General features: G+C 41.6%; 1 pseudogene; it reads left to right on the top strand.

Moving 5' to 3' along the window:
* The window catches only part of LOC106992543 (large ribosomal subunit protein uL11 pseudogene), a 40,127-nt pseudogene extending 14,496 nt beyond the window's left edge, over positions 1–25,631 (top strand).
* The last annotated feature ends 1,257 nt before the right edge of the window (positions 25,632–26,888 follow it).

Consider the following 26,888-nt stretch of genomic DNA (forward strand, 5'->3'; position numbering starts at 1 on the left):
ACTGCACTCCAGCCTGGGCGACAGAGCAGGACTCAGTCTCAAAAAAAAAAAAAGAAAGAAAGAAAGGTGAGGAGGGCGGAATTTATTAAGCAAAAGGAGGGTCCTGTATGCAGGTATCCACCTGACAAATTGAATACAAGGCCACCACGCCCAAGTTGAAGAGGCCCAGCTCCTCCTCAGCATAAGGCATGAATTCCTGGTGACTCCACCCCATTCTTCCAGTGTGCATGCAGGCCCTTAGTCTGAGTCACTCTGCATTGATTTATTTCCCTTACTGTGCATGTGTTAAGGGACGGAATTTTTCACCGTGGGCATGTTTAGGCAATCTCCCTATATATAATGACATGGACGGCACTTGGCTGTCTCCTGCCTCTATCACTAGTGGAAGTTAGCTAGCTGTGCTGGTTTCTACTTGTGTCTGCTTTCCACATATTAAAAAAAAAGAAAAAAATTTAAGGCCAGGTGTGGTGGCTCATGCCTGTAATCCCAGCACTTTGGGAGGCCGAGGTGAGAGGAATGCCTGAGCTCAGGAGCTCGAGACCAGGCTGGGCAACATGATGAAAACCTGTCTCTACAAAAAAATACCAAAATTAGCTGGGCAGGGTGGTGCATGCCTGTAGTCCCAGCTACTCAGGAGGCTGAGGTGGGAGAATTGGCTGAGAGGTTGCAGTGAGTGGAGATGGCACCACTGTACTCCAGCCCAGGCAACAGGGAGAGACCCCATTTCAAAAAAAATTTTTTTTTTTTATAAGATAGGGTCTTACTATTTTTCCCAGGCTGCTCTCAAACTCCTGGGCTCACGCAATCCTCCTGTCTCAGCTTCCTGCTAAATATAGTGAACCCCAAGTTTCTCTTCAAAGAATCAGTATATCAGTATGTTCAGCTCTCTTATTCTTTGATTCTCCATTTTAAAGTTCAACTTCCTGGTTCTCTTCACCTCCTTGCCTCTAGTTTCAGTAAACAACTTTCCCATTCCCGCCAGTCCTAATCAGTAGTTCACATCTGTTCCATTGGTCACCTGCTCTGACCTAAGTCACCTTTAGTTACCTGTTCCTAACCATCCTTCCTGCCAAACTACTCATCTCATCCCACCACTCCAGCTCACACTCCTGCTCTTTTTAACATAGCCAATAAGAATTAGCTTAGACTGTGAGGTCCAACCCTAGCCATTAGAGGAATGACACAGCAGTAGGGATACTTGGATCAGGAATAAGAACTCCTGCCCCTCCCCTGTCCAGGTGTGCTCTCGCCATTGTTCCATCTGCAAGGAACACCCTTTCTGCAGAAAGTAAAAATTGCCTTGCTGAGAAAATTAATGCTTGAGTGCTATTTCTTTGAGGCACCAGGGAACAAGCATTTTGCGTTTCTAACAATTTAGTGGCCTGTACGGGGACCCACTCTCCTCTGGGCAGTCTCCGGTCCTCTCTCATGAGGAGGTGCCTCGCCGCCTTGTTTTGGGAGCCTCAGGGGTGAGGAACCGAGACCTACCTGGTGTGATGAATAAACCCAGACTCTCAGCAATGTAGAAAGAAACTGGCCAGTGACCAGGGGTAAAGGATCCTCACATACCATGTGGACCAGACAACCTCATGCACAAGCCAAGGAAGGAAATGCTGGAGGAGTTAGTAAAGTATTTCTTTGGTAGTCGGGACTAAGGAAAGAAAAACTGCAGGGGCAGTGAAACATTCCTTGGTTGGGACATACCAAGGAAAGAGAAGCCCTAGGGGTGGTAAGGCACTCCTTAGCCAGGACTAAGGAAAGAAAAGCCACAGGAGGCAGTGAAGTATTCCTTGGTCAGGATATCTTGGGGGTTAAAAAGAGGCAAGACATTTCCAGTAAGGGAAATTGAGCCTCGCCCCAAAAGGTGAGACATTTCCAGTGAGGGAAATTGAGCCTCACCCCAAAAGGCAAGACATTTCCAGTGAGGAAAATTGAGCCTCACCCCAAAAGGTGAGACATTTCCAGTAAGGGAAATTGAGCCTCACCCCAAAAGGTGAGACATTTCTGGTAAGGGAAATTGAGCCTCCCTCCCAAAATGAGAAATACCCCAAGTAAGGTAAAGGATAAAAGAAAGAAAGCTAGCAACAATAATATTCCCCCTAATAATCCCCGAGGACTAATGTTAAAATATTAGCAGGATAAAAAAAAAAACTTAGAGAGTCAGAGAGAGAGAGAGAAAGAGAAAGAGACAGAGTCAAAGAGAGAGAGAGAGAGAGAGAGAGAGAAGTAGTAAAGAGAAAGCAATGTACCCTATTCCTTTAAAAGCCTGGGTAAATGTAAAACCTATAATTGAAAATTGAAGGTCTTCTCCATGACCCTGTAACACTCCAATACTAACTGTAAAGAAGCCAGATGGGTCACACCAGTTAGTGCAAGACCTTAGAGCTATTAATCAAGTCCAAACTACCCCACCCTGTTGTTACGGTAATAGATTTAAAAGATGCCTTCTGGGCTTGTCCATTCACAGAAGACAGCCAGGACCTATTTGCCTTTGAGTGAGAAGACCCTCACGCTGATTGAAAATAGCAATACCGATAGACAGTCTTACCTCAAGGGTTTACGAAGTCTTCAAATTTATTTAGTCAAATATTAGAACAAGTCATTTAATTAGCAAAGGTAAATGGCAAATTGAGCTTAAATGGATTGAAGGCATCATATCCTTGCCTCTGCCGGAGACTAAACAAGAACTTAGAAAATTTTAAGATAAGTCAGATACTGTCATCTATGGATAGACTCTTATGCCATACAAAACAAAACCCTTATACAAAAAACTCACACAAGATGGGCAAAACCCCCTCCTCATTTGGCAATTACCAGAAATCCAACAGGTGGAAAGGTTAAAACATCTATTAGCAACTGCCCCTGTCCTAGTTTACCCCCCTTAAGTAGCTATTCCATCTTGTTGTCAGTGTAAACAACCCGTAGCCTTCCTATCAAAAATCCTTAACCCAGTAACCCGTAGATGGCCCAAATGCATTCAATCTGTAGCGGCAACTGCTTTGCTAACTGAAGAAAGCACAAAAATAACTTTAAGAGGAAACCTCATTTGAGTACACCTCACCAGGCCAGAACTATCCTAAGTCAAAAAAGCAAAAAGGCAGCTTACTTACTCAAGAATCTTAAAGTATGAGGCTATTCTGTTAGAAAAATATGATTTCACATTAGCCACTGGTAATTCCCTTAACCCTGTGGGTTTCCTAACAGGGGATCTAAATCTTAATTAACCATCATACAAAGGTCCAACCAGACCTAGGAGGAACTCCCTTCAGGACAGGATGACAGATGGTTCCTCCCGGATGATTGAGGGAAAAAGACACAACGGGTATTCAGTAATTGATAGGGAAACTCTTGTAGAAATAGGAAAATTGCCTAATAATTGGTCTGCTAAAACGTGGGAGCTGTTTGCACTCAGCCAAGCCTTAAAATACTTACAGAACCGGGAACCATCTATACTAATTCTAAGTTAATTTGGACTAAAGAGGTCTTAGTAATAGCAAAGGATAATTAAAATCCCAAACTTACAAGGTTTTCAACAAAGTTTGCTAAAAGTTAACAGTGTAACATGTATTATCCTAACTTCGAATCTTGTGGCCTTAGGAAAGTGGAGACTGCCACAAGCCAAAATTGCACCATTGCACCCCAGCCCAGGTAACAGAATGACACCTTGTCTAAAAAAACAGGCCAGGTGTGGTGGCTCACGCCTGTAATCCCAGCACTTTGGGAGGCCAAGGTGGGCAGATCACAAGGTCAGGAGATCGAGACCATCCTGGCTAACACGGTGAAACCCCGTCTCTACTGATAATACAAAAACAAAATTAGCCAGGCGTGGTGGCGGGTGCCTGTAATCCCAGCTACTTAGGAGGCTGAGGTTGCAGTGAACTGAGATCATGTCACTGCACTCTAGCCTGGGCAACAGAGCAAGACTCTGTCTCAAAAAAAGAAAAATAAAAGAAAAACAAAAAACAAAACGAAAAAATCCCTGGCAAATGAAGTTTATCAAGCTACAGACTCTACCTTTGTGTGTCTGTATGTATATATGTCTATGTACATCATGTGGATGTGATATTTCATTACCAAAATACATGAAAACTCTAATTAATTGGGTTAAAGAAAAAGTAAGCACTTACATTATATATTTTATGAGAAAAATATAAACTAACTCAAATGCCTTTTAGTTCAAATGATTTGTGTAAATTGTTGGTAACTAAGACTAGTTTAATACTGTTGATTTAATGAAAACAACTGTGTCCTCTGATCAACAAAATATCTGTGTATTTAACTTTAGAGTTCTGCCTAAAGTGCTAAGTTCCTAACATTTGTGGGCTGTAAACATGATTACAAAGAAAAAACTGAAGATGATCATATAAGCACCCAATGGGTTCACCTTGCCCACTGCCTAGACACAGCCGATTTCTCCAGACAGGGGAATTGCAATAGAGGAGGAGTAATTCACACAGAGCCAGCTGTGCGGAGACCAGAGTTTTATTACTCAAATCAGTCTCCCCAAGCATTTTGGGAGCAGAAATTTTAAGGACAACTTGGTGGGTGGGGAGAACCCAGAGTTGAAGCTGTCTTCTTGCACACAGTCAGTTCACGGGTAGGGGCCACAATATCAGATGAGCCAGTTTATCAATCTGGGTGGAGCCAGCTGATCCATCTAGTCCAGGGTCTGCAAAATATCTCAAGCACTGATCTTAGGAGAAATTTAGGGAGGGTCATAATCTTTTAGCCTCCAGCTGCATGACTCCTAAATCATAATTTCTAATCTTGTGGCGAATGTTACGAAGACAATCTAGTCCCCAGGCAAGATGGACTGAACAAAGACAGCTTGTAGGCTAGAAGCAAGATGGTCAGTTAAGTTAGATCTCTTTCACTGTCTCAGTCATAATTTTGCAAAGGCAGTTTCTTTTTTTCTTTTCTTTCTCTTTTCTTTTCTTTTTTTTTTTTTGAGACCGAGTCTTGCTCTTGTTGCCCAGGCTGGAGTGCAATGACGCGATCTCAGCTTCCTGCAACCTCCACCTCCTGGGATCAAGTGATTCTTCTGTCTCAGCCTCCCAAGTAGCTGGGATTACAGGCACCCACCATCACACCTGGCTAATTTTTTCTATTTTTAGTAGAGAAAGAGTTTCAGCATGTTGGTCAGGCTGGTCTCTAACTCCTGACCTCAGATAATACACCTGCCTGGGCCTCCTAAAGTGCTGGGATTACAGGCATGAGCCACTGCTCGGCCCTGCAAAGGCAGTTTCAGTAGCTACCTTTATTTAATGAGCTACTCAAGCATAATTCTTAAGAATAAATAAAACTTTATTTACTTTTTTATTTGTTATTTATTATTTACCGTAAGGTTTACTTGCAAAAGAGAATAAATAAAAGTTTATAAATGAGCTTTACATTGTTTAAAAAATCTTTTTCAATAACGAAGTCATGTTATGTCAACTTGGGTAACAGCTAATCACAAAATGTCTGAGTCATCTATATGATACAGAAAAGCTAAATATTTAGTTCTGTTAAGCAACAAAAAATTGTGGAAACATCTTTCTAAACATTAGAAAATAGTTTTTTTTCACAAAATCTCATATAAACCATCTGAAATTACTTCCGAGGTTTTTCTTTCTTTTTTTTTGTCTGTTTGTTTGCTGTTGTTTTTCTTTTACAAGCCCACAACTAACATAACTTCCTAGGATTTTCAGTGGAAATCAGGGTTAGGCTGGTTCCATATTTTTGCAATTGCAAATTGTGTTGCTATGCACATGCGTGTGTAAGTCTGTTTCATATAATGACTTCTTTTCCTTTGGGTAGATACCCATTAGTGGGATTGCTGTATCAAATGGTAATTCTACTTTTAGTTCTTAAAGGAGTCTCCATACTGTTTTCCATAGTGGTTGTACTACTTTACATTCCCAGCAGCAGTGTAAAAGTGTTCCCTTTTCACCACATCCACTTCAACATCTATTATTTTTTGATATTATGTTATGGCCATTCTTGCAGGAGTAAGGTGGTATTACACTGTGGTTTTGATTTGCGTTTCCCTGATAATTAGTGATGTTGAGCATTTTTTTCATGTTTGTTGGCCATTTGTATGTCTTCTTTTGATAATTGTCTATTCATGCCCTTAGCCCACTTTTCAATGGGATTTTTTTTTTTTTTTTTTTTCCTGATTTGTTTGAGTTCCTGGTAGATTCTGGATATTAGTCCTTTGTTGGATGAATAGTCTGTGAAAATTTTCTCCCACTCTCGGGGTTCTCTGTTTACTCTGCTGATTTATTTTATTTTTACTTTATTTTATTTTTGAGACAGGGTCTCGCTCTGTCACCCAGGCTGGAGTGCAGTGGTGCGATCTTGGCTCACTGCAACCTCTGTCTCTCAGGTTCAAGTGATTCTCCCGCCTCAGCCTCCCGAGTTGCTGGGATTACAGGCATGCACCACTACGCTCAGATAATTTTTGTATTTTTAATAGAGATGGGGTTTCAGCATGTTGGCCAGGCTGGTTCAAACTCCTGACCTCAGGTGACCACCCGCCTTGGCCTCCCAAAGTGCTGGGATTACAGGCGTGAGCCACTGCACCCAGTCAAGTCTGCTGATTTTTTTCCCCTGCTGAAGCTTTTTAGTTTAATTAAGTCTCATCTATTCATTTTTGTTTTTGTTGCATTTGCTTTTGGGTTCTTAATCATTAACTCTTTACCTTAGTCAATGTCTAGAAGAGTTTTTCCAATGTTATATTCTAAAATTTTTATGGTTTCAGGTATTAGATTCAAGTCTTTGATCCATTTTGAGTTGATTTTTGTATAGGGTGAGACATGAGGATTAAGTTTCATTCTTCTGCATGTGACTTGCCAACAATTCCAGCACCATTTGTTTAGGGTGCACCATTTATTGAATACGGTGTCCTTCTCCACTTTATGTTTTTGTTTGCTTTGTCAAAGATCAGTTGGCTTTAAATATTTGGCTTTATTTCTGGGTACTCTATTCTGTTGCATTGATGTACATGCCTATTTTTATACCAGCACTATGCTGTTTTGGTAACTATAGCCTTGTAGTATCGTTTGAATTCAGGTAATGTGATGCCTCCAGATTGGTTCTTCTTACTTAGTCTTGCTTTGGCTATGTGGGCTCTTTTTTGGTTCCATATGAATTTTAGGATTTTATTTTTATAGTTCTGTGAAAAACACTGATGGTATTTTGACAGGAATTGCACTGAATTTGTAGATTGCTTTTGACTGGTCATTTTCACAATATTGATTCTACCCATCCATGAGCATGAGATGTGTTCCCATTTGTTTGTGTCATCTATGATTTATTTCAGCAATACTTTGTAGTTTTTCTTGTAGAGATCTTTCACGTACTTGGTTAGGTATATTTCTAAGTCTTTTATTTTTTTACAGCTGTTGTTAAAAGGGTTGAGTTCTTGATTTGATTCTCAGGTTGGTCACTGCTGGTGTATAGCCATGCTACTTATTTGTGTACGTTGATTTTATATCCTGAAACTTTACTGAATTCATTTATCAGGTTAGGAGCTTTTTGGATGAATCTTTAGGGTTTTCTAGATATACAATCATATCATTGGCAAACAGCAACAGTTTGACTTCCTCTTTACCAATTTGAATGCCCTTTATTTCTTTCTCTTGTCTGATTATTCTGGCTAGGATTTCCAGTACTATATTGAATAGCTGTGATAAAAGTGGGTATCCTTGTCTTGTTCCAGTTCTCAGGGGGAATGCTTTCAACCTTTCCCTGTTCAGTATAATGTTGACTGAGGGTTTGTCATAGATGGTTATTACCTTGAGGCAAGTCCCTTCTATGCCGATTTTGCTTAGGGTTTTAATCATAAAGGGATGCTGGATTTTGTCAAATGCTTTTTCAGCATCTATTGAGATGATCATATGATTTTTGTTTTTAATTCTGTTTATGTGATGTATCACATTTATTGACTTGCATATGTTAAACCATCCCTGCATCCCTAGAATAAAACCCACTTTATCGTGATGTGTTATCTTTTCGATATGCTGTTGGTTTTGCTTAGCCAGTATTTTGTTGAGGATTTTTGCATCTATGTTCATCAGGGATATTGGTCTGCATTTTTGTTGTTGTTGTTGTTATGTCTTTTCCTGGTTTGGGTATTAGAGTGATACTGGCTTCATAGAGTTTTTTTTTTTTTTTCGGACAAAGTTTCACTCTTGTTGCCCAAGCTGGAGTGCAGTGGTGCAATCTTGGCTCACTGAAATCTCTGCCTCCCAGGTTCAAGCAATTCTCCTGCCTCAGCCTCATGAGTAGCTGGGATTCCAGGCGCCTGCCACTACACCCAGCTAATTTTTGTATTTTTAGTAGAGACGGGGTTTCACCATGTTGGCCAGGCTGGTCTTGAACTCCTGACCTCAAGTAATCTGCCTGCCTCGGCCTCCCAAAGTGCTGGGATTACAGGCAGGAGCCACTGTATCCGGCCTTCATAGAATTATTTAGGGAGGATTTCCACTTTCTCTGTCTTTTAGAATAATTTCAGTATGATCAGTACCAATTCTTCTTCAAATGCCTGACAGAATTCATCTGTGAATCCATCTAGACCTGGACGTTTTTTTTGCTGTTGGCATTTTTTTTTCATTATTGTTTCAATCTCACTACTTGTTATTGATCTGTTCAGAATTTCTATTTCTTCCTTATTTAATCTAGGAGGCTTGTATATTTCCAGAAATGTATCCATCTCCTCTAGGTTTTCTAGTTTGTGTGTGTAAAGGTGTTCATAGTAGTCTTGAATCGTTTTTTATTTCTGTGGTATCAGGAGTACTATCTCCCATTTCATTTCTAATTGAACTTATTTGGATCTTCTCCCTTCTTTTTTTTGGTTTATCTCACTAATGGTCTATCATTTTTTTTTTTGAAATAACTAGCTTTTTGTTTCATTTATATTTTATATATTTTTTTATTTCAATTTCATTTAGTTCTGCTCTGATCCTTGTAATATTTTTCCTCTGCTGGATTTGGGTGTGGTTTGCTTTTGTTTCTCTAGTTACTTGAGGTGCGACCTTAAATTGGCTATTTGTGTTTTTTCAGATATAGGCATTTAATGCTATGAACTTTCCTCTTAGAACCACTTTTGCTGTATGCCAGACGTTTTGATAAGTTCTGTCACTATTATCATTCAGTTCAAGGAATTCTTTAATTTCCATCTTGATTTCATTGCTGATTCATAGATCATTCATGAGCAGATTATTAAGTTTCCCTGTATTCGTATAGTTTTGAGCGTTCTTTTCGGAGTTAATTTCCAGTTTTTTTCCACTATGGTTTGAAAGAGTACTTGATATAATTTCAATTTTCTTAAATTTATTGAGACACGTTTTGTGGCCCATCATATGTTTTATCTTGGAGAATGTTCCACGTGCTGCTGAAAAGAATGTATACTCTGCAGTTGTTACGTAGAATGTTCTGTAAATTACCTGTTAAGACCATTTGTTCTATGGTATAGTTTAAATCCTTTGTTTGTTTGTTTCTTTGTTTCTTTCTTTTTTTTGAGACAGTCTCACTTTGTCATCCAGGCTGGAGTACAACGGCATGATCTCGGCTCACTGCAATCTCCACCACTGGGGTCCAAGCAATTCTCCTGCCTCAGGCTCCCGAGTAGCTGGGATTACAGGTATTTGCCACCGCACGGAGCAAATTTTTGTATTTTTAGTAGAGACGGGGTTTCACCATGTTGGCAAGGCTGGTCTCAAACTTCTGACCTCAGGTCATCTGCCCACTTTGGCCTCCCAAAGTGCTGAGATTACAGGTGTGAGCCACCATGTCCAGCCCCATTGTTTCTTTGTTTACTTTTTGTCTTGATGACTTGTCTAGTGCTGTCACTGGAGTACTGAAATCCCCAACTACTATTTTTTTTTTTTTAAATGGAGACTCACTCTGTCTCCCACACTGCAGTGCAGTGGCACAATCTCAGCTCACTGCAACCTCTGCCTCCTGAGTTCAAGTGATTCTTCTACCTCAGCCTCCAGAGTAGCTGTGATTACAGGTGTGTGCTACCACACCAAGCTACTTTTTGTAGTTTTAGCAGGGAAATGGTTTTGCCATGTTGGCCAGGCTGGTCTCAAACTCCTGACCTCAGGTGATCCACCCGCTTTGGCCTCTCAAAGTGCTGAGATTACAGGTATGAGCCATCACACCTGGCTGTCCCCGACTATTATTGTGTTGCCATCTATTGCGTTTCTTAGGTCTAGTAATAATTGTTTTATAAATTTGGAACCTCCAGTGTTAGGTACATATATATTTAGGACTGTGATATTTTCTTGTTGAAATGATCCTTTTATCATTATATAATGTCCCTCTTTGTCTTTTTTAACTTTTTGCTTTAAAGTCTGTTTTGTCTGATATAAGAATAGCTACTCTTGCTCCCTTTTGGTTTCCATTTGCAAGGAATATCTTTTTCCACTCCTTTACATTAAGTTTATGTGAATCCTTATGCATTAGGCCAGTCTCTTGAAGACAGAAGATATGTGGTTGGTAGATTTTTATCCATTCTGCCATTCTGCATCTTTTTTTTGAGACAGAGTCTCGCTCTGTCACCCAGGCTGGAGTGCAGAGGCGCGATCTCAGCTCACTGCAAGCTCTGCCTCCTGGGTTCACACCGTTCTCCTGCCTCAGCCTCCTGAATAGTTGGGACTACAGGCACCTGCTGCCATGCCCAGCCTATGTTTTTGTATTTTTAGTAGAGACAGGGTTTCACCGTGTTAGCCAGGATGGTCTAGATCTCCTGACCTCGTGATCTGCCCACCTCAGCCTCCCAAAGCGCTGGGATTACAGGCGTGAGCCACCGCACCCAGCCCATTCTGAATCTTTTAAGAGGAGCATTTAGGCCATTTACATTCATCTTTAGTATTGAGATGTGAGGTACTATTTTATTCTTTGTGCTAGTTGTTGCCTGAATACCTTGTTTGTTTTTCATTATTTTACTGTTTCATAGGCCCTGTGAAATTTATGCTTTAAGGAGGTTCCATTTTGGTATATTTTGAAGTTTTCATTCAAGATTGAGAACTCCTTTTAGCATTTCTTATAGTGCTGGCTTAGTAGTGACAAATTCTCTCAGCATTTGTTTGTCTGAAAAATAATTTCTCCCTTTTTCATATATGAAGGTTATTTTTGCTGGATACAGAATTCTTGACTGGCAATTATTTTGTCTGAGGATGCTAAAGATAGGACCTCAATCACTTCTGGCTTGTAGAGTTTCTGCTGAGAAATCTGCTGTTAATCTGATAGGCTTTCCTTTGTAAGTTGTCTGAGGCTTCTGCCTCACAGCTCTCAAGATTCTTTCCTTCATTTTGGCTTTAGATAACCTGATGACTATGTGCGTAGGTGATCTTTTTGCAATGATTTTCCCTGGTATTCTTTGAGCTTCTTCTATTTGGATGTTTAGATCTCTAGTCAGGCCAGAGAAGTTTTCCTTGATTATTCTCTCAAATAAGTTTTCCAAACTTTTAGATTTCTCTTCTTCCTCAGGGATCCCAATTATTCTTAGTTTTGTTCATTTAACACAATCCCCAATTTCTTGGTGGCTTTCTTCATTTTGTAAAATTCCTTTTTCTTTGTCTTTGTCTGATTGGGTTAATTCAAAAGCCTTGTCAAGCTCTGAAGTTTTTTCTTCTACTTATTCTATTGTTGACACTTTCCAGTGCATTTTGAATTTCTCTAAGTGTGTCTTTCATTTCCAGAAGTTGTGATTGTTTTTTCTTTTCTTTTTTTATTTTTTTTGAGACAAGAGTTTTGCTTTTGTTGCCCAGGCTGGAGTGCAATGGCATGATCTTGGCTCACCACAACCTCCACCTCCTGGGTTCAAGCAATTCTCCTGCCTCAGCCTCCCAAGTAGCTGAGATTACGGGCATGCACCACCATGCCCAGCTAATTTTATATTTTTAGTAGAGACGGGGTTTCTCCACTTTGGTCAGGCTGGTCGTGAACTCCCGACCTCAGGTGATCAGCCTGCCTTGGCCTCCCAAACTCCCAAATGCTGGGGTTACAAGCATGAGTCACCATGCATGGCCCAATTGTTTTTTCTTTATGATATCTATATCTCTAGAGAATTTTTCATCCATGTCCTGTATTTTTTTTTTTTTTTTTTTTTTTTTTTTTGAGACAGGGTCTCACTCATCACTCAGCCTGGGTGCAGTTGCATCATCTTGGCTCACTGCAACCTCTACCTCATAAGTTCAAGTGATCCTTCCACCTCAGCATCCTGAGTAGCTGGGGCTACAGGGATGTATCATCAAGCCAGGCTAATTTTTTTTTTTTTTTTTTTTTTTTTTTTTTTTTTTTTAGTAGAGACAGGGTTTTGCCATTTTGGCCAGGCTGGTCTCAAACTCCTGGCCTCAGGTGACCTTCCTTGGCTTCCCAAAGTGCTGGGATTACAAGTGTGAGCCACTGTACCTGGCCTGATTTTTACATTTCTTTAAGTTGGTTTTTACATTTTTCTAGTATCTCCTTGAATAGCTTAATAATCAACCTTCTGAATTTTTTATTTGGCAATTCAGAGACTTCTTCTGGGTTTGGATCCATTGCTAGGAAGCTAGTGTGGTCTTTTGTGGGTGTTATAGAACCTTGTTTTGTCATATTACGTGAATTATGTTTTTGATTTCTTCTCATTGGGAAGACTATTTTAGTGGAAAAATCTGGAATGCAAGGGCTGCTGTTCAGATTCTTTTGTCCTACAGGGTGATCCCTTGATGTGGTGTACTCCGCCTTTTCTTAGGCATGGGGCTTTCTGAGAGCTGGACTGTGGTGATTGTTATTGCTCTTCTGGGTCTAGGCATCCAGTGGGGCTTCCAAGCTCCATGATCTTGCTGGGGTCTGCAAAGCGTCTTGTGATGTAATCCATATTCAGGTCTCCCAGCTATGGATCCCAGCACCTCCTCTGGGGGCAGTGGCAGGGGAGTGACATAGACTCTATGAGAAGCCTTGGTTGTAGATGTTTAGTGTGCTGGCTTTCTCAAATGCTGGTTATGATAGCAGTGATGTTGCCACATGGACAGTACCTCTGTTTAGCCAGGATGTTGCAGATAGTGAAATTAGCTATGTTTTCTTTCCTTGGAGCAGGGTTATTTTGTCATGAGTTGCTGCCATACCCTGAGTTGGCTGGCCTCCAGCCAGGAGGTGGTACTTTCAGGAGAGCACCAGCTGTGATAGTAGAAGGGGGATATAAGCTTGCCCTAAGTTGGTCAGGATAAGTGTTCAGGTTTCTTAGGTGATGAGTAGGGCCATAAAGCTCCCAAGAGTTTGTCTTTTGTGATTGGGCACTGGGGTGGGTAGGGAAATACCATCAGGTTGGGGCAGGATTAGGCATGTCTGAGCTCAGACTCTTTTGCCACAGCCACTGTAGGGGGCGGATTCTCAGGCAAATGGGGTTATGTTCCAGTGTGGATTATGGCTGCCTCTGTCACCAGGAAAGTGAGGGAAAGTAAGTAGCCACAGGGCTCACCCAGCTCCCACACAGTTGGCAAGGCCAGTTTCACTCCCACTGTGCCCTGCTAACAGCGCAGTTTATCTCCAGGCAGCTGGTGTGCAGGACTCAGACCTAGTCCCAGGGTATAAGTTTCCCCACTGAGAAAGCAAGCATGGCTTTCAGGCCTCGCCCCTCCCTGTCTGCCCACACTGTCAGCTGTGGCTCCTATGCTCCTTTCTGCAGCAGTTCACTTTTACCCCCGGTTTCTGCTCGACAGAGTTTGCACCCAGTCAAAATTATTACAAAGTTTTTTTTTTTTTTTTTTTTTTTTTTGAGACGGAGTCTCGCTCTGTCGCCCAGGCTGGAGTGCAGTGGCCGGATCTCAGCTCACTGCAAGCTCCGCCTCCCAGGTTTATGCCATTCTCCTGCCTCAGCCTCCCGAGTAGCTGGGACTACAGGCGCCCGCCACCTCGCCCGGCTAGTTTTTTGTATTTTTTAGTAGAGATGGGGTTTCACCGTGTTAGCCAGGATGGTCTCGATCTCCTGACCTCGTGATCTGCCCGTCTCGGCCTCCCAAAGTGCTGGGATTACAGGCGTGAGCCACCGCGCCCGGCCACAAAGTTCAGTTGGAGGCTTATTTCACCCTGTGACCCTGCCCAAATTCTGCCAACTGTCTTCCTCAATGGCCTCTATGAGATACAGTCAGGGATGGCTTCCCTGGCCCAAGCTGGAGAATGGGAGCACCTACAAGGCTCTTCCTGCTACTGTTTTTTTCTACTTTTATATTTTACACTAAATCCATTTCAGCTCTAGGCAAGGTTAAATCCTTCTTCCATAATCTGGGTTTTGAGGTTCCCCAGTGGAGATGTGTGTTCAGAGGCAGGTTTCCCCCTTCTCACACATTGGGAACTCATAGTTTTTCACCCATCTCATGGAATTTGCAGCAGTGTGCTGTGAGGCTGAGGTGGGAGGATCACGTGAGCCCAGGAATTTGAGACCAGCCTAGGCAACATGGCAAGACCCAGTCTTGGTCTGTACAAAAAATTAAATAATAGCTGGGCATGGTGGCATATATCTGTAATCTTAGCTATCAGGAGGCTGAGGCCGGAGCATCACTTGAGCCCAGAAGTTTGAAGCTGCAGTGAGCTATTGTTGTGTCAGAGTACTCCAGCCTGGGTGACAGAGCAAGACCCTGTTTCTAAATAAATAGACTATTTTTTAAAGCAGTTTTAGTTTCATGTAGATTTTTACATATGGTGTGAGGCAAGGGGTCTAAATTCATTCTTTTGCATGTAGCTATCCAGTTGTCCTAGAACCATTTGTTGAAAGAATGTTTGTTTCTCACCGAATTGGCACCCTGGTTGAAAATCAATTCAACACAGATGTATGAGTTTATTTATAAACTCTTAATTCTATTCCATTTGTCAATATGTCTATATGTAGGCCAATACCATACCATTTTGATTATTTTGGTTTTGTAGTAAGTTTTGATTATTGTAGCTTTGAAATTAGAAAGTATGAGTCCTCCAGGAATGTTATTTTTTTTCCAGAATAGTTTGACTTTTCTTGGTCTCTTGCATTTCCATATTAATTGTATGATTAGTTTGTCAATTTGTACAAAGAAGCTGGCTGGGATTTTGTTTGGTCTTCTTTAATTTATTTCAACAATTTTCAGTGTACAAGTCTTGTACATCTTTTGCTAAATCTATTCCTAAGTGTTTTATTCTTTTTGCTGCTATTGTAAGTAGAATTTTCTTTCCTTCCTTCTTTTTTTCTCTCTCTCTCTCTTTCTTTTGTTGAGATGGAGTCTCGCTCTGTTGCCCAGGCCGAAGCGTGTGGCATGATCTCAGCTCACTGCAACCTCCACCTTCCGGGTTCAAGGGATTCCCATGCCTCAGTCTCCCAAGTAGCTGGGACTACAGGCATGTGCCACCACACCCTGCTAATTTTTGTATTTTAGTAGAGACGAGGTTTCACCATGTTGGCCAGGCTGGTCTCGAACTCCTGGCCTCAAGTTATCTGCCCATCTCAGTTTCCCAGGAAGTGATAGGATTACAAGCGTGAGCCAGCACGCCCAGCCACTGTAAGGAGAATTGTGTTCTTAACTCCACTTTCAGAGAAAGTGTCTTTTTACTTCATTGGAAGCAACTGGAGTCCTCTGCTGGTTGCTGTTGTTCTACTTAATAGCACTGAAGGACCACAGAGGCCCTTTGTGGGCAGGTATCCAAGGCCTTGTCTCTCATGAGACACACATTTGAGTTCTTTTTTTTTTTTTTTTTTTTTGAGACGGAGTCTCGCTCTGTCACCCAGGCTGGAGTGCAGTGGCCGGATTTCAGCTCACTGCAAGCTCCGCCTCCCGGGTTCACGCCATTCTCCTGCCTCAGCCTCCGTAGTAGCTGGGACTACAGGCGCCCGCCACCTCGCCCGGCTAGTTTTTTGTATTTTTTAGTAGAGACGGGGTTTCACCGGGTTAGCCAGGATGGTCTCGATCTCCTGACCTTGTGATCCGCCCGTCTCGGCCTCCCAAAGTGCTGGGATTACAGGCTTGAGCCACCGCGCCCGGCCACATTTGAGTTCTTAGAGGGCCCCACAGGTCTCCACAGAGCACAGTTCCTTGGTGTGGGACACTGATCTCCAGTTCCAGGATTCCCACTTCCCCACTCAGCTACTGCAATAATGGCTGATCCCATAGTTTCCAATATAGTTTTCATGTCCCCCTAAATCTCATGTTAAAATTTAGTCCTCCATGTTAGAGGTGGGGTCTAATGCAAGGTGTTTTGCTCAGTCATGGGGCAGATGCCTCATGAATGGCTTGGTGCTGTCCTTGTGGTACTGAGTCTCACTCTATTAGTTCCCAGGAAAGCTGGTCACTAAAAACAGCCTCGCACCTCCTCCCACTTCTTGCCTCCCCTCTCACCATGTGATCTCTGAATTTGCCAACTCCCCTTACCCTTCTGTCACTGGTGGAAACAGCCAGAAGCCCTTGCCAGAAGCAGATGCTGGCATCATGCTTTTTTTTTCTTTTTCTTCCTGAGATTCTGTTGCCCAGGTTGGAGTGCAGTGGCATGATCTCAGCTCAGCAACTTCCGCCTCCCAGGTTCAAGCAGTTCTCTTGCCTCAGCCTCCTGAGTAGCTGGGATCATAGGTGCGCCACCATGCCCAGCTAATTTTTGTATTTTTAGTAGAGAAGGGGTTTCACCATGTTGGTCAGGCTGGATCATGCTTCTTATACAGCCTGCAGAACTGTGAGACAAATAATCCTCTTTTCTTTATAAATTACCCGGCCTCAAGTATTCCTTTATAGCAACACAAAAGGGCTAAGATAGCATCCTTCTGGGTTTCCTTCCCCACAGTATTCATACCTCTTGGGTGGTATTCAAGAAGGACGGGGCAAATCCATCTAGCTCCCATTGCATCCACTTGATAAATAGGGGCTTTCCACATATTGAGACTTACCATAAAGATATAGTAATTAATATGGTATAATAAGGCACAGGAATAATAACCTGACTGACAGAGAGTCCAGGATATATGATGAAAGTGCCATTACCCGCCTGTGGGGAAGAAATGTAATATTCAATTAATGGTTTCTAAACAATTGCTTGTCAATGTAGAAAAAAATAAAACTAGCTCCTGATCTCCTACCACACACAAGTTAATTCCAGGCATATAAAAGACTTAAAGGTTGTAAAAAAATAAAACTTTAAAAAAACTAAATAAAAATATTGGAGAATATCTTATGACCTTAGAGTGAAAAATGATGTTTTAAAGAAATGATAAGCATAAATAAAAAATAAAAGATTCATAAGTATGTTCATGAAAATACATCATTATAAAAGTGAAAAGTCAAGCTCCAGATTAGGAGAAGATATTGGCAATGCATACAATAAGGATTTACATAATGACTATAGAACATTTTTCAGAATGAACAATAAAATGTTCAGCAGCTCGCTGGGCGTGGTGGCTCATGCCTGTAATCCCAGCACTTTGGGAGGCCGAGGCAGGTGGATCATGAGGTCAGGAGATCGAGACTATCCTGGCTAACATGGTGAAACCCCCTCTCTACTAAAACACAAAAAATTAGCCTGGCCTGGTGGCAGGCGCCTGTAGTCCCAGCTACTTCGGAGGCTGAGACAGGAGAACAGCGTGAACCTGGGAGGCGGAGCTTGCAGTGAGCTGAGATCGCCCCACCGCACTCCAGCCTGGCCGACAGAGCCAGACTCTGTCTCAAAAAAAAAAAAGTTCAGCAGCTTATCTGAAAAGTGACCTAGGCAGAAGAGGAGATCCAAATTGTCTGTGAACACATGGAAAGGTACTCAGCCCCACAAGCAATCAGAGAAATTAAAACCAGAAGGAAATAGTATTTCACACTCTTCAGATTCACAAAAAAGCAAAACTCTAAAAATACACAGTCCTCGTGTTAGTCTCATAACCTGCTATTTTGAGACGTTTTTGCTAAATTCAAGATTTGCACACACACACCGAGACCTTGTAAATGTCACTAGACAAACTCTTTCACACATGCACCAGTTTCATAAAAATGTTTGCAATAGCAACTTTAAAATAAAACAGCAAATGAAACAAAGTGAATCAAAAAACCGGGAAACTCACTAGATGTCAGTCAATAGGAGATTAGCTAAATGTTGAAACATTCATACAATGGAACACCATAAAGCAGTTAAAATGAATTAGCTGGCCTGGTATAGCAGCTCGGGCCTGTAGTCCCCAGCTACTCAGGAACCTGAGGCAAGAGGTCACTTGTGTTCAGGAGTTCAAGGCCACAGTGTGCTATGATTGTGCCTGTGAACTGCCACTGCATTCCAGCCTGGGCAACATAGTGGGACCTCATCTCCAAAAAATAAAATAAATCAGTTACAGCAATCCTATTCATCAACAGGATAAATCTCAAAAACTTAGTATTAAGCAAAAAACAAACAAACAAAACAAAACAAAACACACGCAAGTTGTAGAAAGATATATACAATATGATAGCATCTATGCAGCTTAAAATATGAAAATAATGCTAAACATCACTTAGGGATACATTTACATATAGGAAAACCACATGAATAGGCATGGAAATATAAGCATCAAATTCAGTGGGGACGGAAGAAAATGGGGTCTGGTGGGGCTACACAAGGAGTTCATTATAGTCACTATTCTTTTTTGTGTGCCTGAAATATTAAAAGCAAACAAAAACAGAATAACTCCCAGTGTTGTGAGATAGCTCCAAATTCAATTTTCTCTAAACTCTTATATTCAATTCTAATTTCAGCCTACTGCTTCCACAGAATGTCTGCTTTCAGCCTGGTGATATAATCATTTTTAACTTTAACCAGATGACTAAGACTCTTCTTTGTCTTAGGGAAGCCAAATACTTCCAGTCAGCAAGTCTACACAGGTATTTCTTGTGACTTTATAATAAAGGTTTTCTATTCCAAATATTCTAACCTGTTTGCTGTGAAAGGGGTGTTCATACAGAAACCAAACGCCGCATGTTCTCACTCAAAAGTGGGAGTTGAACAATGAGAACACATGGACACAGGGAGGGGAACATCACACACAGCGGCCTGCCAAGGGATGGGGGGCAATGGGAGGGAGAGCATTAGGACAAATACCTAATGAATGCAGGGCTTAAAACCTAGGATGGTAGGTTGATGGGTGCAGCAAACTACCGTGGCACATGTATACCTATGTAACAAACCTGCACGTTCTGCACATGTATCCCACAACTTAAAATATAATTAATAAATAAATAAATAAATAAAATAAATTTTAAAAGGGGTGTTTATAAGCTCGATACAAGATACCTTTTGGAACATGGGTTCAATATGAGTTGTCGAATTTGTCAGCCAGCTCTAAGACTACTGAAATGCAGTCAGGATGATCTAGTTCTAGCTCTGGATCTGTCACTAACTACGAGTGTGAGACCTTAACAGATCTGGCCTTCAGTTTTTCACCATAAAATAAGGGCAGTGGATTAAATGATCTCTAAGTTACCTTCTAGATCTAACTTTTCATGATTCCAAGGCAGAATTTGAGGCTCTGCCAAGAAATTCCTTGGCTCTGAAGTTTCTCTCTCGTAACAGTTCCACTAAGCTGGTTGGTTCAATACTGGACATCCCCAGGCAACTTTTAGGGAGGCTGTTTTCCATGTGCCCAAGTTGAAGGTGTGGAGTCCAATTACCCCATCTGCCATTAGGCAAAGTCCTGGCGGCTCATCTAGATATACACTAGTTATAGGTTAGCATTGTCTTTGTAACTTACACAGGCGGTTACCTGATAAATCCCTTGAAGTGGTTGATAGTCTCTTTACAGTAACATTTTTCTACTTTTCCCCTGTTTTGCATTAATAGTAATCTAATTTGTTTTCTGAGGTATGGTACAAATACTCTTTGTTTATATTGCAATATTATGTTATCAATGGACAAAGAGGGCCCATTGATAAGAAAGGTATGATTTTGCTTTTTGCATTTATAGAAATGTAACATACTAAGTTCAGTGGGAGTAAGAAGTGTCAGCTTCTAGTCAAATCTGTTCATTTCAAGAGGTGGCAACTAACTACCTGCTGCAGTCAGGAATTACAGGTTAAAAGCAACCAACGTTAATTTAATTCATGCGGTGTTTGAATACAAAATAAAGGAGATGGGCAAGCGGGGAAGTTTAAATATTACACAGTTAATAGCAGGAAGGATACCCAATCCCAGATGACTCAGAATGCCAATGCAGTGTGGTCATGATGTAGAGAAATACACTCCATGAGTGAGGGCAGAGCTGGGGAAGTTATGTAGCTATATTATGAACCAGCAAAGGCAAATTTTGGAAAGTGATAGAATCAAATACATTTGAGGATTAGTGACTGTGAACAGACTAATGAGAAACTATGCTCAATGTTGTATATACTATATTTAAAAATTAGAGGAAGCAATAGGAAAACTAGAAAACCTGGCATAAATATAAGTAGATTATCTGAAGAGATGAAAAAAGACTCAAGTTACTGCAAACAGCAGAAGACAAGAGAATTTCACCCGCAATAGGAAACTCTAAATAAATAATACTAGCTAGGAAATATGGCAAATACAAATCTTGAAATAATTTTAAAATGTGTTGACAAAGGGTCTCACTATGTTACCCAGACTGGATTCAAACTGCTAGGCTCAAGCAATCCTCCTGACTCAGTCTTCCAAGTAGTTAGGACTACAGGCACACACCACCTTCCTGGCAAAATCTGTTGATTTCTTAATGCATCATCTAACTTTTTAAACTGCAGGCTGACAGAGTCACAGACTCCACCTTTGTTTCAAGTACTGCATGATATAACTAACGTTGCAAAAACAAAAATAGAAGAAACACAGTCATGAAATTGCTGTAGTTGCAGTCCAAGATTCCCATGCACGACAATCAGGCAATATGCCAACATTTATAATAAATAGCTGGAATTATCTTATGCCTAATATAAGTGAACAAATACTGACCAGGATCTGTTGTCCTGAGGATTATCCTGCCTCAGCCTCCTGAGTAGCTGGGACTACAAGCGACTGCCACCACACCAGCTAATTTTTGTATTTTTAGTAGAGACAGGGTTTCACCATGTTGGCCTGGCTGGTCTCGAACTCCTGACTGCAGGAGATCTGCCCACCTTGGCCTCCCAAAGGGCTGGGATTACAGACATGAGCCACCACACCCGGCCTCATTTGCACGTTCTGATCTAGCTAATAAACTGTTTCCTCATTTTGCTGTATGAAAGTGACCTTGAAGTGTGTGTGCATGTGATGGTCCACAAGTCAAAATATGCCCATTTTTGGAGATATTATCTGTGAAGCTCTGTATGCCCTTGTTAAAATGGAAAGATGAAGGGGTGCTCAAAACTACAAGAGTAAACAAACCCTGTCCAAATGAGAACTAGTCTAAATCATTATTGTAATTCTAAGAGTTTGAAATAGGTCATAATTGTGAGTTGCAATGTTTTGTTTATTCGGTTTAGCTCAAGAATGTTGCCTTCGTTCCTCCCCAGCTCTCTTTGACTCACCCACACCTGTTAGGTGCTCCCTTTTATGTTCCTATAGCACCCTGCACACATCTCCATCACTGTAGTAACTGTATAGTTTAGTAATAGTTGATTTTTTCCTATGAAACTTCCTTGAGTGTAAAAATTGTGTTTTTTTCAGGTATGCATATCCATTATCAGGTAAATTTTTGGTGAAAGAGAGGCTAACAGACAGCATACAAATGAAAGAAATTTGCCCCTCATTTGGTTTTGAATGCCTCCAAATGGTTCTCTGCATTTGGATGGGTTGATTGAGCCACTGGCACAAGAGCCCATTTGCAAACTGGCATGGACCAGTGTTGCTTGAGAAATCTCAATGAGGGCAATTCAAAAGGAAATCTCCAAACTCTATGTCAGGTTATTTACTTTTTGCTATTTGCCCTTGGTCCTTACTAGGTGTAAGAAGAGTCTTCTAAACGCCTGAGCAGGTGCAGATTATAACACACTGGGAAACAGTTAATGTTCAAATGGCTATTCAATCATTTGTTTTACATAAACACTGTCCATAGAACTGCCTGTATTTGTCACGCTTCTCACAAGAACCCTTTCAAACTGCCTTCCTTACTGAGAAGTGGGTTTTCTAATATCAATTTTACTAGTCATGATAACACTGGAAACTAGAACTATCCCCTCCATTAAAAATAAGTAACCTTGGAGCTTGTGACCAGGCTACGTTACTCATCTGGATCACACAGTGAGTTGATAGCTGTGAGGGCACCCCTTACTCTACCATTCTCCAGGAACTGCTACTACAGTGTTTAAAGAGGGGCATAGCAGCAGCATAACACCTTTGCACATGGGGAAACCCATAAGAGTGAACCAAACACCTGTATTTTCTCCTACAGTGGGTGGTACTTACCAGGTAAGTCAAGTCATCAGAGTAATTGCTCTCCAGGGAGTGGTTATGAACATGATTTAGCAAACTAGTTTTTAATCTTCTGCTTTCATCATTTACAAGAGACACACCCTGCCTTTGCCATGTTTCTGTCACACCACTTCTCTAGCAGACACTACCTGTTCCCCAAGTAGTGCAAATCCAGATTCCATGAGTTATGACACAGACATTGATAGCATGTATGTGCTACTGTCCTTCCTGAATCTTAATTTCTGTAGGCATAAAATATTTTTTCACTTAACGTCTAATCTAGATGATTAAGAAGATTAAGTGAAGCTGACTATCTAATTAGGTACATGTAAGTCTTTATTACTAAAGTATTTAGGTTAACCGAGCATGGAAGGTGCTGCCAAACTGAATTATAGGAAGGGAAAGAAATCTACCTAACTAAAGTTTAGTGATTCCTCTTTGCTGGGGCATGCGATCAAAAACATGCTATCAAATCCTTTAAGAATAACTTTTAAAATATAAAAATATGCCTTAGTTGGGCATGATAGTGCAAGTCTGGAATCCCAGCTACTTGGGAGGCTGAGACAGGAGAATTGCTTGAACCTGAGAGGTGGGGTTTGCAGTGAGCCAAGATCATGCCATTGCACTCCAACCTGGGTGACAAGAGCAAGACTCTGTCTCAAAAAAAAAAAAAAAACAAACAAGTGCCAGCCATAGTGTCTCATGTCTGTAATCTCAGCACTCTGGGAGGCTGAGGTTAGAGGATCCCTTGATCACAGGAGTTCAAGACCAGTCTGGGCAACATAGCAAGACCTTGTCTCTACTAAAAAGAGAAAAAAAAATTAAAAAAATATACATACATATGTGTGTGTGTGTATATATATAGCGTGTGTGTGTGTGTATATATATAGCATGTGTGTGTGTGTGTGAGACCGAGGGTCTCACTCTGTAGGCAGGAGTGCAGTGGTGCGATCTCGGCTCACTGCAACCTCTGCCTCCTGGGTTCAAGCGATTCTCCTACCTCAGCCTCCCGAGTAGCTGGGATTACAGGTACCCATCACCACGCCTGGCTAATCCACCTGCCTTGGTCTCCCAAAGTGCTGGGATTACAGGTGTGAGCCACCGTGCCTGGCCAAAAAATATATGTTTGTAGAATAAAATAAAGAATACAAATGTAAGTTTTAAAATGACCAATAATCTTCCCACCTAGAAATAATAAATTACTAATATTTTGGTGTATCTGCTTCCAGAAAGTTCTTTATGCCCAAGCTGAATTTGCTATATGAACTGACACCTGGGGCAGGCCTCTGCCAGTTAGTTGCTGAGTGAGACATAATCACAATGCAGACAAAAACCAGTAGGGCTAAAGATATTAACAAAAATAGCATCCTCAAAACTGTGGGAAAAATCAAGAATAGGCATAAAATCATAAAGCTTACAGGCCTTTAGAGCTACTCATGCAATCTTTTACTCTATGGACAGGACCCTGAGAGGGCATGTTGATTAGCTGAAAAAGTAGGCAGAGCCAGAACTAGAATCCAGAAAACAAGGCTTTTGGCCTTGGCTTCCTGCTCTCATGATACTTTTCACTTATTTTTTATTTTTTTGAGACAGGGTCTCACTCTGTCATCCAGGCTAGAGTGGAATGGCATGCTCATGGCTCACTGCAGCCTTGACCTCCTGGGCTCAAGTGATCCTCCCAGCTCAGCTCCACCAAGTAGCTGGGACTACAGGCATGCACCATTGTGCCCGGCTAATTTTCATATTTTTTGCAGAGATGGGGTCTTGCCATATGGGTCAGGCTGGTCCTGAACTCCTGGACTCAATCAATCTGCCTGCCTTGGCCTCCCAAAGTGCTGGGGTTACAGACGTGAGCCACCATACCCAGCCTCATAATACTTTTAATGGACTCTGTTATATACTTTACTGGATTTCACGACTGATAAAGGTTGGCTTTGAAATAAACATTTTTGGTATGAAATGGGAATAACAACACAAGGTCAGCAGTTCCTTTTTAACTCACCCAAATCATCTTTGGTAAAGATTAAGTCCTCTACTTGTTTAGTCAGAGAATGTTAGAATAGCCAAAAGTCCTAGACATCGTATTACTTTATTCCCCCATTCTACAGATGAGAAAACAGGTGCCAAAGAGGATGCTCAGCTAGTTGGGAGTAGATCCCATCTCCTGACTCCAGGGTTATTTATTTATCTATTTATTTATGTTTGAGACGGAGTCTCCCTCTGTTGCCCAGGCTGGAGTGCAGTGGTGCGATACCTCCGCCTCCCGGGTCCACGCAATTCTCCTCTCAGCCTCCTGAGTAGCAGGGACTACAGGCACAAGCCACCATGCCTGGCTAATTTTTGTATTTTTAATAGAGACAGTGTTTCACCATATTGGTAACGCTGGTTTCGAACTCCTGACCTCAGGTGATCCGCCCGCCTCAGCCTCCCAAAGTGCTGGGATTACACGTAGGCTTGAGCCACCGTGCTCAGTCCTGACTCCAAGGTTCTAAGAATAGTATAGAATGTAGTACTCATAATCATCAAAAGACACCTCCCAAAAGATCTTACAGTCAGGACTGATTGATGCCCACTTACTCTGCCTTCTATTGAACTATTTCAATTGTAAGAATGAATCCAGGCAGCGGTCATCAATGACTGCCAACTTCACGTAAAGAGGTACCATTGGAAATTATGTGCCTGATAATCGATGTATAAATAGTTTTGCTGCTTTCAGCTCTCAGCTCGGAGGCGGCCAAGGTGCAACTTTCTTTGGCTGTCCTGAACTCGGGTTCATCCGACACCAGCCACCTCCACTACGCTGCCAAAGTTTGGCCCCAAGGAGATCAAAGTTGCGTACCTGAGGTGCACCGGGGATGAAGTCAGTGCCATGTCTGCACTGGCCCCCAAGATCAGCCCCCTGGGTCTGTCTCCAAAAAAGGGTGGTGATGACATTGCCAAGGCAACAGGTGACTACAGGTGACTAGAAGGGCCTGAGGATTACAGTGAAACTGATCATTCAGAACAGACAGGCCCAGATTGAGGTGGTGCCTTCTGCCTCTGCCCTGACCATCAAAGCCCTCAAGGAACCAGCAAGAGACAGAAAGAAACAGAAAAACATTAAACACAGTGGGAATATCACATCTGATGAGATCGTCAACATTGCTCGACAGATGTGGCACCGATCTTTAGACAGAGAACTCTCTGGAACCATTAAAGAGCTCCTAGGGACTGCCCAGTCTGTGGGCTGTAATGTTGATGGCCGCCACCCTCATAAAATCATAGATGACATCAACAGTGGTGCTGTGGAATGCCCAGCTAGTTAAGAAGCACAAAGGAAAATATTTCAATAAAGGATCATTTGACAACTGGTGGAAAAAAAAGAAATAGTTTCGCCATAAAAAAATAGAACCTAAATCACAATGAAGAACTACCTATCAACTAACTAGGGAATAGAAGAACATGTTAATGACTTCCAAGAATACAATCAGAAAAATACAGAATGTGGGAAATATACAAGTAATTTCATTTCTTCAACAAATATATACCAAGAAAAAATGAGATTGAAGGAAATCTATATATTACAAGAGACCTTAGAGACAAATAAATCGATAGTCGTGTATCAGAATTATTTGTCCTGATTTGAACAAACTGAAAAAAAGAGTATTATGAGACAGTATATTAATACTGACCTTACAGAAATAAAGAGAATCAAAAAAGAATACTATGAATAGCTAAATGCCAACAAAATAGATAACTTACATAAAATGGACAAGTTCCTAGAATAACATAAACTACTGAAACGGACTTGGGAAGAAATAGAAAGTCTGAATAGACTTATAATAAAGAGACTGAATTATTAAGAAAGAAAAACTACCCACAACAAAAAGCCCAGGCCCAAATGGCTTCACTGGTAAATTCTACCAAACATTTAAAAAATAATCAATGATGTCTGGGCGTGGTGGCTCACGCCTATAATCCCAGCACTTTGGGAGGCTGAGGCTGGCGGATCATGAGGTCAGGAGTTCAAGACCAGCCCCTGCCCAACGTGGTGAAACCCTGTCTCTACTAAAAATACAAAAAAACAAAAATTAGCTGGGCTTGGTGGTGGGTGCCTGTAATCCCAGCTACTCAGGAGGCTGAGGCAGGGGAATCACTTGAACCCAGGAGGCAGAGGCTGCAGTGAGCCATGATCGCAACACTGCACTCCAGCCTGGGTGACAGAGCAAGAGTCTGTCTCAAAAACAAACAAACAAACAAAAAAACACAGAATGCAGGCCGCGCATGGTGGCTCACACCTGTAATCTCAGCACTTTGGGAGACCGAGTGGATGACTCACTCGAGGCCAGGAGTTCGAGACTAGTCTGGCCAACATAACAAAACGCTGTCTCCACTTAAAATAAAAAAAGTAGCTAGGCACAGTAGCTCACATCTGTAATCCCAGCACTTTGGGAGGCCAAGGTGGGTGGATCATGAGGTCAGGAGTTCGAGACCAGCCTGCCCAATATGGTGAAACCCCATCTGTACTAAAAATACAAAAATTAGTCGGGTGTGGTGACACACGCCTGTAATCCCAGCTACTC

Source organism: Macaca mulatta, chromosome 12, assembly GCF_049350105.2.
Source record: "Macaca mulatta isolate MMU2019108-1 chromosome 12, T2T-MMU8v2.0, whole genome shotgun sequence".
Taxonomy (NCBI): Eukaryota; Metazoa; Chordata; class Mammalia; order Primates; family Cercopithecidae; genus Macaca; species Macaca mulatta.